Below are 16,044 nucleotides of genomic sequence, written 5' to 3'. Positions count from 1 at the left end.
CTAAACATGCAACATTTCTTTTGGATATTACTATGAAGTTTTGCGAAAGCATCTCCAGCTGACTTTTCAAAAAATCTATTCTTTCAGAGATAATTTTAATCTTTAATTTTGAATATTTTTCGTAATCCCGGTAAAATATTCGTAAAATTTTTCTCAATTTACAAAGATCAACCTCTGCGTTCTTTGCAGCTTGTATAAACTGCAAAAATATCCTTGGTATCTGAGCAATAGTTTGAATATTTCAATACAAGCTAGAAAAATATCTTAAAATGTTAAAATGGGTTTTATTTTTGGTAAGGTTCTAACTACCCGATGTGGGATTGACTATGTATTTTCAGACCAAAAAATTCCATTTTTTATATATTTTATTTTTCAGTTTAGAATCGCTAAAGTTATAGTGTAAACTGCAAAAATATTTATGATATCTGAGCAATAATTTTAATCTTTTCATTCAAACTAACAAAAGACCTGAAAATTTAAAAATTAGTTTTATTTTTTGTTAGGTTATGGATACTCGATACGAGTTATAAGAGTTAAATAGATGAAAATATTATTTCTTGTTTTGTAATAAGATGCCTTCTAAGCGAGTTATACGTAATTTAAAAAAACAGTACTATACAAAAAACAGAGACAACATCTTGAAAAGAGAAAAGCAAAGGTATTCAACTGACAAGGTGTATCGAGATGCGAAAATTGATAGTGACAAACAGCGGTATTATATCTGGGTTGCAGCGGTAGCTAGCAACCTAGTATGAGACGATCTCCTCCAATGTTAAGAAATATAAGACCCCCCTACTCTTAAAAAAAGAGTCAGATCAAAACAAAAAGTACACCATTAGAACTGCCTTGTCTGAAACCCCTATAAAGGAAACTTACCGCCCTTTGGCTTGAATAACAAAGAAAATATATTGGCTTGAAAATCAAGAAAATTGATTTTAACCACGTTATTCTCCACAAACGGGAAATTTTTTTCTTTCCGCTTTTTTTTCTCCTCAGCTAGCTGGGCACTGGAAAATCATAGAGAGCTTTATAACAGCTCATTTTAAAGGAAATTGCTACATCTAGTGCCTTTTGTAATTAAAAATAAAATACTTTTTAAAGTCGAATCAATTTTTATATTAAAGGACGATTACAGTAATACAGGTTGCAGCATTGCAATAAAGAACGACACCTAGCCCATGTTAACTGAAACATAAATAGAGATTATTTAATTTCCATCAGTATCAAGGCTGTAGAGATGGCTGAAACCTAGTAAAGAACAAATTGCAACGGTAGCTAGCAACCTAGTAAGAGACGATCACGTCCAATGTTAAGAAATATAAAAACCCATAGCTCCTAAAAATTACAGTAAAGAACAAACTTACAACTTACAGTAAAGAACGATCTCTCGCCCATAGTAACTGATATACGGAGGTATCAGGGGTAGCTATCCGACTTGCAGAGGTAGCTATCAACCTAGTAAGAGACGATCACGTCCAATGTTAACCAGAATCATAAAAAACATTCAAAATTACATATCAAGTTTGCAGCAGTAGCTAGCAACCTAGTAAGAGACGATCACGTCCAATGTTAAGAAATATAAGAACCCATAGCTCCTAAGAAAAGGAGTCAGATTAAAACAAAAACTACACCATTAGAACCGCCTTGTCCGAAATCCCTGTATAGAAAACTTTATGTCATTTGGCTTGAACAGCAAGGGAAATATATTGGCTTGACAATCAAGAAAATTGACTTTAACCACGTTATTCTCCACAAACGGCATATTTTTTTCTTTCTTTGTTTTTTCTTTTCCACAGATAGCTTTGTACTGGAACATAGTAGAGCATTTTTCAATGGCACATTTTAAAGGATTTATAATAAAGATCGACCTAGCGCATAACAAATTTTATGCGCCACTTAATTATAGTATAGGTTAGTAATTCAACAGATAGCTTCGCACTGGAACATCGTAGAGAGTTGTTCAATGGCTCATTTTAAAGGAAATTAATGGGGTTAAAAACCTTCTGTAATAAAAACTAAATATTTTTATTACATTAAGAGAGTTTAATTATGTTCCTTAAGAAATCATCATAAGTAAAAATTTCCCATACGGAAATGTAACTCGAGCCACCTGGGTGAGAGCTATCCCGACCTCTAGACCATATAGGATATATATCCGAAAATATCCATATTAAAATATCCGATTAATGAAGTTCATGTTAAAGAACAAATTATTAACCTAGTTAGCTGTCTGATTATTTAAAGATGGTTTCTTACTATTCCAAAGAAGAAAAAGCCGTAGGCTTTTTCCTGTTTGTAATTTATAACCCGGGTCCAAGCGGTAGTTATGGTAGAGTTAACCAATGGACTTTATAATTAAAAACGGCCTCTTGCCTGTACTAAATTTTATACGCCACTTAATTATTGCAAAGGTTAGTAATCCCACAGATAGCTTGGCACTGGAACATCGTAGAGAGTTGTTCAATGGCTTATTTTAAAGTTGTTCAATGGCTCATTTTAATGGCTTTTTAATCAAACCTGGGTTAGTACGGCCACAACATAATTACAGCAAAGAACGATCTCTCATCCGTATAGTAACTGATATATGGTGGTTCCAGGGGTAGTTACTTGAGGTTCGTCTCTTGCTATTTAAAAAAAGAAAAAGCCGTAGGCCTTTTCCTGTTTGTAATGATATAGCATAAAATATTTCTTCATATTCCGGGTTGCAGCAGTAGCTAGCAACCTAGTAAGAGACGATCACGTCCAATGTTAAGAAATATAAAAACCCATAGCTTCTAAAAAAGGAGTCAGATCAAAACAAAAAGTACACCATTAGAACCGCCTTGTCCGAAACCCCTTTATAGGAAACTTTCTCTCCCTTTGCTTGAACAGCAAGGGAAATATATTGGCTTGAAAATCAAGAAAATTGACTTTAACCACGTTATTCTCCCCAAACGGAATATTTTTTTCTTTTTTCTTTTTTCTTTTTTCTTTTCCACAGATAGCTTGGCACTGGAACATCGTAGAGGGTTGTTCAATAGCTCATCCTAAAGTAAATTAATTGGGTTAAAAATCTATAGCAACTAAAATAAATTATTTCTAAAAGAGAATAAATTTTTCTAATAAAAACTGTATTTTTGTAGCAGTGACGTCATAATTACTATATAAAAAACGTCAATACTGTAAATGGTCTCATTCATGAATATATAATGGTTAGATCAAAGCGAGCTGCACGCAAGTTAAAAAATCAGTACTAAAAAATCAAGAAATTATAATAATCGGGTTGCAGCGGTAGCTAGCAACCTAGTATCCGGGTTTACAATAAAGAACGACCTCTTGCCTATACTAAATTTTATACGCCACTTAATTGTAGTATAGGTTAGTAATTCAACAGATAGCTTGACACTGGAACATCATAGAGAGTTGCTCAATGGCTCATTTTAATTTACAGTAAAGAACAATCTCTCACCCATAGTAACTGATATACGACTGTAATCCGGGTTGCAGCGGTAGCTAGCAATCCGGGTTGCAGCGGTAGCTAGCAACTTAGTAAGAGACGATCACGTCCAATGTTAAGAAATATAAAAACCCATAGTTCCTAACAGAGGAGTCAGATCAAATTAAAAAGTACACCATTAGAACCGCCTTGTCCGAAATCCCTGTATAAGAAACTTTCTGTCCCTTGGCTTGAACAGCAAGGGAAATATATTGGCATGAAAATCAAGAAAATTGACTTTAACCACGTTATTCTCCCCAAACGGGATATTTTTTCTTTTTTCTTTTTTCTTTTTCTTTTCCACAGATAGCTTGGCACTGGAACATCGTAGAGGGTTGTTCAATAGCTCATTTTAAAGGACATTAATTGGGTTAAAAACCTTTTGTAACTAAAATAAATTATTTCTAAAAGAGAATAAATTTTTCCACCAAAAACTGCATTTTTGATGTCTTTTCACACTGCAGTCTTTCAAACATAATCGTATACCAGCGGTAAGATTTGAACCCACTCCTCCGAAGAGACTGGTGGCTAACACCAGTGTCTTGGACCACTCGGCCAGGCTGCCTCTAATAAATAAATATATATGTGAATTTGGGTTGCAGCAGTAGCTAGCAACCTAGTAAGAGACGATCAGTCCCATGCTAAGAAATATAACAAAACTCCTAAAAATAGAGTAAGATCAAAACAAAAGTACATCATTAGAACTACCTTGTCTGAAACCCTACTAGATAAATAATGAATGTCGTAGCTTTATATTAGAGCTATGAAGTGAATAGAAAAACACGAAATTATATTGTTGTTTATAATAAAGAACGACCTTTTGCCTATAATAAATTTTATACACCACTTAAGTATAGTATAGGTTAGTGATCCGGGTTGCAGCGATAGCTAGCAACCTAGTAAGAGACGATCACGTCCAATGTTAAGAATTGTAAAACCTTCATAGTCCCTAAGAAAGGACACAGATCAAAACAAAAAGTACACCATTAGATCCAGGTTGCAGCGGTAGCTAGCAACCTAGTAAGGGACGATCACCTCCAATGTTGAGAAATATAAAACCCCCCAACTCCTAAAAAAAGAGTCAGATCAAAACAAAAAGTACACCAATAGAACCGCCTTGTCCGAATCCTCTATAAAGGAAACTTACCGCCCTATGGCTTGAATAACAAAGAAAATATATTGGCTTGAAAATCAAGAAAATTGACTTTTACCACGTTATTCTCCCCGAACGGGATATTTTTTTCTTTCTTTCTTTTCCACAGATAGCTTGGCACTGGAACATTGTAGAGAGTTGTTCAATGGCTCATTTTAAAGGAAATCTCTATATCTAGCGCTATTTGTACTTACATTTTTTTTAATAAATTTTTTTTTTACAAAAAAACTTAATTTTTTATATACAATATTAATCAATGACGTCATAGTCTTTAGATGTAGTTAGTACATAAAGTCTGGATCATCGAATGAAAGCTGAAACTAAGTAAAGAATAATTATGCCTCCATATATTCACAGTGATCTATAAAATTTCCCATTACATCTATAAACTGTTCCACAGTTGCCGTTTCATACCTTGGAAGCTTTTCACTAACTATGCAACATTTCTTTTGGATATTACTATGAAGTTTTGCGAAAGCATCTCTAGCTGACTTTTCAACAAAATCCATTCTTTCAGAGATAATTTTAATCTTTCATTTTGAATATTTTTCGTAATCCCGGTAAAAAATTCGTAAAATTTTTCTAAATTTACTAAGATCAGCCAGCATTGTTGCCATGTTTTTGGACTTCTAAATATAATTTTAATTTTGCCCTTATGCGTTCTTTGCAGCTTGTGTAAACTGCAAAATATCCATGCTATCCGAGCAATAGTTTGAATATTTCAATTCAAGCTAGAAAAATACCTGAAAATTTTAAAATTAGTTTCATTTTTTGTTAGGTTCTAACTACCCGATGTGGAATTAACTATGTATTTTCAGACCAAAAAATTCAATTTTTTAATATATTTCATTTTTCAGTTTAGAATCGCTAAAGTTATTATGTAAACTGCAAAAATATTTATGATATATGCATAATAAAGAACGACCTTATGCCTGTACTAAATTTTATACGCCACTTAATTATAGTATAGGTTAGTAATTCCACAGATAGACTGGCACTGGAACATCGTAGAGAGTTGTTTAATGGCTCATTTTAATTATTATAATTCAATACAATAAGGAACGAACTGTAACCCCTAGTAACTGAGGTATTAAATTAAACAGCTCTTGGTCATAATAAAGAGCTGTGTAATGGCTCATTTTAAAGGAAACTGCTGTAGAAACCTTATATAAAAACATATAGAAACCTTTTGTAATTAACTAAAATAGTTATTTTTATAAAATAAATTGTTACGATATGGTAAATAACTAACTCTAGGCCATAGTAACAAATTTAATTTTGAAAAGGAAGAATTACGGCAGAAACCTAAATGGTAGTACAAGTAAGCTACATTTCATAAGATCTGTCCACCGGGATTTGAACTCGGATTGCTTGTTTCAAAGTCCTAAGTGCTAACCACTACGCCAAGAAATTTTCTTATACATAAGAAGTTTAACAGTATATGATACTATAAATTAAAGACCGAACTCTAACCATCATCTGGGTTGCAGCGGTTTTACAGTAAAGAACGATCGCTCATGCATAGTAACTGATATATGGTGGTTACAGGGGTAGTTACTTGTGGTTCGTCTCTTACTATTTCAAAGAAGAAAAAGCCGTAGGCTTTTTCCTGTTTGTAATGATGTAATGATAAAACAAATTCCAAGTTGTAACTGACGTCATCCTGGTTGTTATAGTAAAGAACGAACTCTTGCCCTTAGTTACCTACTATGTCTTGTCAAAGTAGTTAATTAACATCATCTAATTTTGTTTAAAAATAATTCAGACACCGGGATTCAAACCCAAGAAAATAAATTGAAAGCCAACTACCCTAAACCACTAAACCATATGAAATATATACAGAAAGCTAATTAATTGTTTTATGATCTCTTATAGCATAAATTTCATAGGATATAGCTGAAACCTAGTAAAGAAGAAACCACGGCACATAGTAACTATTTCCGGGTTGCAGTGGTATAAGTAAAGGCTCGATCATCGAATATAAGCTGAAGTCAGTTGACATTAAACTGTTGTCAGTTTAATGAAAAGCTTCCAAGGTACGGATTGGCAACTTTGGAACAGTTTATAGATGCAATGGAAAATGTTCGACAACACAGTGAATATACGGATTTACAGTAAAGAACGATCCGGGTTGCAGCGGTAGCTAGCAACCTAGTAAGAGACGATCACGTCCAATGTTAAGAAATATAAAAACCCATAGTTCTTAGAAAAAGAGTCAGATCAAAACAAAAAGTACACCATTAGAACCGCCTTGTCCTAAGCCCCTGCATAGTAAAATTTCTGTCCCTTGGCTTGAACAGCAAGGGAAAAATATATTGGCTTGAAAATCAAGAAAAGTGGCAGCTACTACAACATTCTGCCTAAACGGGATATTTTTTTCTTTTTTTTTCTTTTTTTTTCTTTTTTCTTTTCCACAGATAGCTTGGCACTGGAACATCGTAAAGGATTGTTCAATAGCGCATTTTAAAGGAAATTAATTGGGTTAAAAATCTATAGTAACTAAAATAAATTATTTCTAAAAGAGAATAAATTTTTTCAATCAAAACTGTATTTTTGATGCAGTGACGTCATAATTACTATATAAGAAACGTCAAAACTGCAAATGGTCTCATTCATGAATACATAATGGTTAGATCAAAGCAAGCTGCACGCAAGTTAAAAAATCAGTACTAAAAAATCAAGAAAAGTGGCAGCTACTACAACGTTCTGCCTAAACAGGATATTTTTTTTTCTTTTCTTTGTTTCCAGTATAATTATAATAAAGAACGAATATTTTACCGATTATCCACTAATAACCATGTATTATAATAAAGAACGAATATTTTACCGATTATCCACTAATAACCATATATGACGTAATAAGTGACATGACGTAATATCTAGAACCTATTGTGTACTAATAATAGTACACAATAGGGTTATGACTTAATGAGCGACGTGACGTAAAAATTGAAAAAAATAATTTTTATTTTATTTTCGTTTTTAGTTCAGAATCGCTAAAGTTATAAACTGCAAAAATGTTTATGGTGTCTGAACAATAGTTTTAATCTTTTAATTTAGACTAGAAAAATACCTGAAAATTTAAAAATTAGTTTAATTTTTTGTTAGGTTCTTGATACTTGATACGGGATATAAATCCGGGTTGCAGCGGTAGCTAGCAACTAGTAAGAGACGTTACAGTAAAGAACGATCTCTCTCCCATATTAACTGATATGTTACATTAAAAGACGATCATTGGAATAAAAGTTATTGCTTGCATTGGACTTAGTTAGCTACTTGATCGTTTGAGGTTCGTCTCTTACTATTTCAAAGAAGAAAAAGCCGTAGGCTTTTTCCTGTTTGTAATATTTTATAATAATTATAATAAAGAACAAATATTTTACCGATTATCTACTAATAACCATATATGACGTAATAAGTGACATGACGTAATATCTAATGACATTAAAAGACGATCTCTGAAATAACAAACCATTCCATACAAAGGACTTAGTTAGCTACTTGATTGTTTGAGTTTTGTCTCTTACTATTTAAAGGAATCCGGGTTGCAGCGGTAGCTAGCAACCTAGTAAGAGACGATCACGTCCAATGTTAAGAAATATAAAAACCCATAGCTCCTAAAAAAGGAGTCAGATCAAAACAAAAAGTACACCTTTAGAACCGCCTAGTCCAAAACCTCTGTATAATAAACTTTCTGTTCCTTGGCTTGAACAGCAAGGGAAATATATTGGCTTGAAAATCAAGAAAATTGACTTTAACCACGTTATTCTCCCCAAACGGGATATTTTTTTCTTTTTTTCTTTTTTTTTTCTTTTGTATCCAGAGATAGCTTGGCACTGGAACATCGTAGAGGGTTGTTCAATAGCTCATTTTAAAGGAAATTAATTGGGTTAAAAATCTATATTAACTAAAATAAATTATTTATAACAGAGAATAAATTTTTCCAATAAAAACTGTATTTTTGATGCAGTGACGTCATAATTACTATATAAGAAACGTCAAAACTGTAAATGGTCTCATTCATGAATACATAATTATAATAAAGATCGAACTCTTCCCTATACTAACTTGCATACGCAACTTCACTATAGTTAATATAGTTAAGATTACAGTATTTATATTATACATCATTATAAATTATAAAAGGTTCAAATATTCGAAGATTATAGAGTTAAAAATTTTCCCACACCGGGAATCGAACCCGAGCCTGTTTTATAGTAAAGAACGAACTCTTGCCCTTAGTTACCTATGTCTTGTCAAATTAGCTAATTAATTTCACCTGATTTTGTTTTAAAAATAATTCCCACACCGGGATTCGAACCCGGTGTGGGTTCGAATCTGAAACTGAACCCTGTGGTTCATTCATATTATCTTCATTATTTTAGCTAGAACATAAGTAAGCAAGTTTCTTTTTTAAATTTTAAATTGAAAAGATAGTGTTTTTAATTCAACATATTAAAACTTCTCCCCTACGGGGAATCGAACCCCCCTCTCCCAGGTAACAAGTAGGTATGCTTACCATTGGACTATCGAAGACTTCTAAAATGAAAGTTTCATACAAGATATGATAATAATTTTTTAATTCGGGTTTAATATTATTATTATTGTAAAACTGAAACATAGATAGGGATTATGTAATTTCCATCAGTATCATGGCTGTAGAGATGGCCGAAACCTAGAAAAGAACAAACCATTATAGTAAAGAACATTTCATTCGGGTTGCAGCGGTAGCTAGCAACCTAGTAAGAGACGATCACGTCCAATGTTAAGAAATATAAAAACCCATAGTTCCTAAAAAAGGAGTCAGATCAAATTCAAAAGTACACCATTAGAACCGCCTTGTCCGAAGTCCCTGTATGGAAAACTTTCTGTCCCTTGGCTTGAACAGCATATAGTAAAGATCGATGTAGGTATAATGTATTATTTTTTGTTGTTGTTGTTGTTTAGACCAGGGCACTTCGTATCGAAGGAGTTGTCGTGGGAATAAAGAACGATCTCTCTCCCATACTAACTGATATATGGTGGTTCCTAGGTGTAGTTAGATAAAGGACGAATATAGCTCATCATAAATGGTGTTTGTCAATTATCCAGGTTGCAGCGGTGGCTAGCAACCTAGTCTGGGTTGCAGCGGTAGCTAGCAACCTAGTAAGAGACGATCACGTCCAATGTTACGAAATATAAAATCTCATAGTTCCTAAAAACGGAGTCAGATCAAAACAAAAAATACACCATTAGAACCGCCTTGTCCGAAAACCCTGCATAGGAAAGTAAAGTTCACCCCTGTATAGTTCAGTTCCTTGGCTTGAACAGCAAGGGAATCCGGTTGCAGCGGTAGCTAGCAACCTAGTAAGAGACGATCACCTCCAATGTCAAGAAATATAAAACCCCCCAACTCCTAAAAAAAGAGTCAGATCAAAACAAAAAGTACACCATTAGAACCGCCTTGTCCGAATCCTCTATAAAGGAAACCCACCTCCCTTTGGCTTGAATAACAAAGAAAATATATTGGCTTGAAAATCAAGAAAATTGACTTTTACCACGTTATTCTCCACAAACGGGATATTTTTTTCTTTCCGCTTTTTCTTTCTGCTCAGCTAGCTGGGCACTGGAAAATCATAGAGAGCTGTATAATAGCTCATTTTAAAGGAAATTGCAACATCTAGTCACTTTTGTATTTAAAAATAAAATACTTTTTAAAGTAGAATCAATTTTGTCAAAAAAATTGCATTTTTGATGTATTTTCATACTGCAGTCTTTTCAAAGATATTTGAATTTTGAAGCAATAAAACAGTCCATGTAATGAACTCTATAGTAATAATAGCTACTTGTCTCAATAGTAACCGAAACTCCTGGAACCAAAATTTTCTTTTTTGTTTTACAGTAAAGAACGATCTCTCACCAATAGTAACTGATATATGGTGGTTCCAGGTGTATCTGCAAGCTATCCAGATTGCAGCGGTATCCAGGTTGCAGCGGCTGCTGTAACCTGGAGTATCTTTGCTTAAACAACAAAGAAAACATGTCGGCTTGTTATTAAACAAAAAACTTAATCCGGGCTGCAGCGGTAGCTAGCAACCTAGTAAGAGACGATCACGTCCAATGTTAATTTACATTAAAAGACGATCACTGAAATAATTACAGTAAAGAACGAACTTCAGCCCATAGTATCCGGGTTGCAGCGGTAGCTAGCAACCTAGTAAGAGACGATCACCTCCAATGTCAAGAAATATAAAAACCCCCAACTCCTAAAAATATAATAAAGAACGACCACTTGCCTCTACTAAATTTTATAGGCCACTTAACTATAGTGTAGGCTAGTACAGTTATATTTAAGGCCAATATATTAAAATTTTCCATTAAAAGACGACCATTGGAATAAAAACCCATTACATACATTTGATTTAGTTAGCTATTTGATTGCTTAAGGCTAGACTCTTACTATTTCAAAGAAGAAAAAGCCGTAGGCTTTTTCCTGTTTGTAATCAATTAGAAAAATTTATAATAAAGAACAGACTCTAGCCAATAGTAACTTAAATATTTTATATAAAGATATTTAGTAAAGCTTGGGCTCAAGTCCAAAGGAATTTACAGTAAAGAACGATCGCTCATGCATAGTAACTGATATACGGTGGTTCCAGGGGTAGTTACTTGTGGTTTTAAATTAAATAATATAATAAAGAACGACCTCTTGCCTATACTAAATTTTATACGCCACTTAATTATAGTATAGGTTAGTAATTCAACAGATAGCATGGCACTGGAACATCGTAAAGAGTTGTTCAATGGTTATAATAAGGAACGACCTCTTGCCTATACTAAATTTTATACGCCACTTAATTATAGTATAGTTGAGTAATTCAACAGATAGCTTGGCACTGGAACATCGTAGAGAGTTGTTCAATGTTACATTAAAAGTTACGTTTGTCAATTATTATTATCCGGGTTGCAGCGGTAGCTAGCAACCTAGTAAGAGACGATCACGTCCAATGTTAAGAAATATAAAAACCCATAGTTCCTAAAAAGGAGTCAGATCAATAAAGAACGACCTCTTGTCTATACTAGATTTTGTAGGCCACATAGCATAGGTTAGTAATGTACGATAGAGCTTATCAAAAATCGTGTTTGTCAATACGGTTTCATTTTACATAATTTTCCACTATTATATAAAATGCAGTAATGTTTGGGAGATTTAATATTAAAGATTGATCAATTATTTCACAATCGTAGGTTGTGTCCAGGTTATCCGGGTTGCAGCGGTAGCTAGCAACCTAGTAAGAGACGATCATTATCACTTAAGATCCATGTCACAGCGGTAGCTAGCAACATAACAAGAGAGGATCACCTCTAATACTAAGAAATGTAATATTTCCGGGTTGCAAGGTAGCTAGTTACATAAAGGCTCGTTCATCGAATTTAAGCTGAAACTAAGTGAAGGACAATTATGCCTCAATATAGTCACAGTGATGTATAAGATTTCCCATTACATCTGTAAACTGTTCCACAGTTGCCGGTCCATACCTTGGAAGCTTTTCACTAAACATACAACATTTCTTTTGGATATTACTATGAAGTTTTGCGAAAGCATCTATAGCTGACTTTTCAACAAAATCTATTCTTTCAGAGATAATTTTAATCTTAAATTTTGAATATTTTTTGTATTCCCGGTAAAACATACGTAAACTTTTTCTCAATTTACAAAGATCAGCCTGTGCATTCTTTGCAGCTTGTGTAAACTACAAAATATCCATGGTATCCGAGCAATATTTACAAAAAAAGACGATCATTGAAATAACAAACAATTGCATACATTGGAATTAGCTAGCTACTTGATTGTTTGAGACTCGTCTCTTACTATTTCAAAGAAGAAAAAGCCGCAGGCTTTTTCCTGTGTGTAATCAGTTTATTATCATAGGCAGCACGCTAGCACTGCCTGAGTAAAGAACGATGTAGGCACAATGTGTTTTTTCTTCTTCAGTCAGGCACTTCGTATCGAAGGAGTTGTCGTATCCGGTTTGCACTGATTTTACAGTGAAGAACGAACCTTAGCTCATAGTAACAGAAATACGAATATCTAGGTTGAAGCGGTAGCTAGCAACCTAGCTACCGGTAGCGAGCAACCTAGCTATTAATTACATAATACGGGTTGCAGCGGTAAAAATACGGGTTGCAGAGGTGGAAACACCAAATTAAAAGATGATCATAAGAAGCACAAACCATTGCTTATATTGGATTTAGTTTTACAATAGGGATCCGGGTTGCACCGGTAGTTACATTAAAGGACGATCATTTGAATAACAAACCATTGCATACATTAGACTTTGTTTAGCTTCTTGATGGTTTTAGGTTCATCTCTTACTATTTCATCCGGGTTGCAGCGGTAAATAGCAACCTAGTAAGAGACGATCACGTCCAATGTTAAGAAATATAAAAACCCATAGCTCCTAAAAAATGAGTCAGATCAAAACAAAAAGTACACCATTAGAACCGCCTTATCCGAAACCTCTGTATATTAGAATTTCTGTCTCTTGGCTTGAGAACAGCAAAGGAAATATATTGGCTCAAAAATCAAGAAAATCAAGAATTTTCGTTTTTAGTTTAGAATCGCTAAAGTTATAAACTGCAAAAATATTTATGGTGTCTGAACAATAGTTATAATCTTTTATTTTATACTAGAAAAATACCTGAAAATTTAAAAATTAGTTTAATTTTTTGTTAGGTTATTGATACTTGATACGTGACATAAACATTCAACTAATGGCTACATAATGGTTTCAATCAAGCAATTTTCCGGGCTGCAGCGGTAGCTAGCAACCTAGTAAGAGATCCGGGCTGCAGCGGTAGCTAGCAACCTAGTAAGAGACGATCACGTCCAATGTTAAGAAATATAAAAACCCATAGTTCTTAAAAAAGAGTCAGATCAAAACAAAAAGTACACCATTAGAACCGCCTTGTCCGAAACTTCTGCATAGTAAAATTTCTGTCCCTTGGCTTGAACAGCAAGGGAAATATATTTGCTTGAAAATCAAGAAAAGTGGCAGTTACTACAACATTCTGCCTAAACGGGATATTTTTTTCTTTTTTTTTCTTTTTTTTTCTTTTTTTGTATCCAGAGATAGTTTGGCACTGGAACATCGTAGAGGGTTGTTCAATAGCTCATTTTAAAGGAAATTAATTGGGTTAATTTATAATAAAGAACGAACTCTTGCCTATATTAACATGTATAGGCAACTTAACTATACTTAATAATTAGACTTATTTAGTCCGGGTTGCAGCGGTAGCTAGAAACCTAGTAAGAGACGATCACGTCCAATGTTAAGAAATATAAAAACCCCTAACTCCTTAAAAAAGAGTCAGATCAAATTATATTAAAGAACGAACTATAGCCTATACTAATTGAACTACGATTCGGGTTGCAGCGGTAGCTAGCAACCTAGTAAGAAACGATCACGTCAAATGTTAAGGAATATAAAATCCGGGTTGCAGCGGTAGCTAGCAACCTAGTAAGAGACGATCACCTCCAATGTAAGGAAATATAAAACCCCTAACTCCTAAATAAAGAGTCAGATCAAAACAAAAAGTATACCATTAGAACCACCTTGTCCGAAACCCCTATTAAGGAAACTTACCGCCCTTTGGCTTGAATAACAATGAAAATATATTGGTTTGAAAATCAAGAAAATTGACTTTTACCACGTTATTCTCCACAAACGGGATATTTTTTTCTTTCCGCTTTATAATATAGAACGACCTCTTGCCTATATTAAACTTTATAGGCCACTTAACTGTAGTATAGGTTAGTAAAGTCCAGGTTGCAGTGGTAGCTAGCAACATCATCTGGGTTGCAACGGTAGCTAGCAAACTAGTAAGAGACGATCACGCCCCATATTAGAAACTAATGTAACCGATAACTCCTGAAAAAAGATTTAGATCAAAACAAAAAGTACACTTTTAGAACCGCCTTTACCAAAACTTCAATATAAGAAAACTTCCCGTCCTTTGGCTTGAATAACGAAGAAATTATATTGGCTTGAAAATCAAGAAAATTGACTTTAATTATAATAAAGAACGACCTCTTGCCTATACTAAATCTTATACGCCACTTAATTATAGTATAGGTTAGGAATTCAACAGATAGCTTTGCACTGGAACATCAAAGAGAGTTCTTCAATGGCTCACTTTAAAGGAAATTATTGGGTTAAAAACCTTTTGTAATTAAAATCCGGGTTGCAGCGGTAGCTAGCAACCTAGTAAGAGACGATCACGTCCAATGTTAAGAAATACAAAAACCCATAGTTCCTAACTGAGGAGTCAGATCAAAACAAAAAGTACACCATTAGAACCGCCTTGTCCGAAACCCCTGTATAAGAAACTCTCTGTCCCTTGGCTTGAGCAGCAAGGGAAATATATTGGCATGAAAATCAAGAAAATTGACTTTAACCACGTTATTCTCCCCAAACGGGATATTTTTTTCTCTTTTCTTTTTTTTTTCTTTTCCACAGATAGCTTGGCACTGGAACATCGTAGTGGGTTGTTCAATAGCTCATTTTAAAGGATATTAATTGGTTTAAAAATCGATAGTAACTAAAATAAATTATTTCTAAAAGAGAATAAATTTTTCCACCAAAAACTGCATTTTTGATGTCTTTTCACACTGCAGTCTTTCAAACATAATCGTATACCAGCGGTAAGATTTGAACCCACTCCTCCGAAGAGACTGGTGGCTAACACCAGTGTCTTGGACCACTCGGCCAGGCTGCCTCTCATAAATAAATATATATGTGAATTTGGGTTGCAGCAGTAGCTAGCAACCTAGTAAGAGACGATCAGTCCCATGCTAAGAAATATAACAAAACTCCTAAAAATAGAGTAAGATCAAAACAAAAGTACATCATTAGAACTACCTTGTCTGAAACCCTACTAGATAAATAATGAATATCGTAGCTTTATATTAGAGCTATGACGTGAATAGAAAATTATAGTAAAGAACGACCTCTTGCCTATACTAAATTTTATACGCCACTTAACTATAGTATAGGTTAGTAATTTCACAGAAAGCTTTGCACTGGAACATCGTAGAGAGTTAATAAATGGCTCATTTTAAAGGAAATTAATTGGATTAAAATCCTTTTGTAACTAAAACGTGGCAGCTACTACAACATTCTGCCTAAACGGGATATTTTTTTTCTTGTTATCCAGAGATAGCTTTGCACTGGAACATCGCAGAAAGTTGTTCAATGGCTCATTTTAAAGGAAATTAATTGGTTTAAAAACCTTTTGTAACTAAAACAAATTAAAACAGGATAAATTTTTCCACTAAAAACTGTATTTTTGATGTCTTTCCATACTGCTAGAAACCTAGCAACCTAGCTAGCAACCTAGTAAGAGACGATCACGTCCAATGTTAAGAAATATAAAA

This window comes from Artemia sp. Qi Xiang Cuo, unplaced genomic scaffold (assembly GCF_049724085.1).
Source record: "Artemia sp. Qi Xiang Cuo unplaced genomic scaffold, ASM4972408v1 HiC_scaffold_2955, whole genome shotgun sequence".
In the NCBI taxonomy this organism is placed as follows: domain Eukaryota; kingdom Metazoa; phylum Arthropoda; class Branchiopoda; order Anostraca; family Artemiidae; genus Artemia; species Artemia sp. Qi Xiang Cuo.
Note: the sequence above shows the minus strand (reverse complement) of the source record.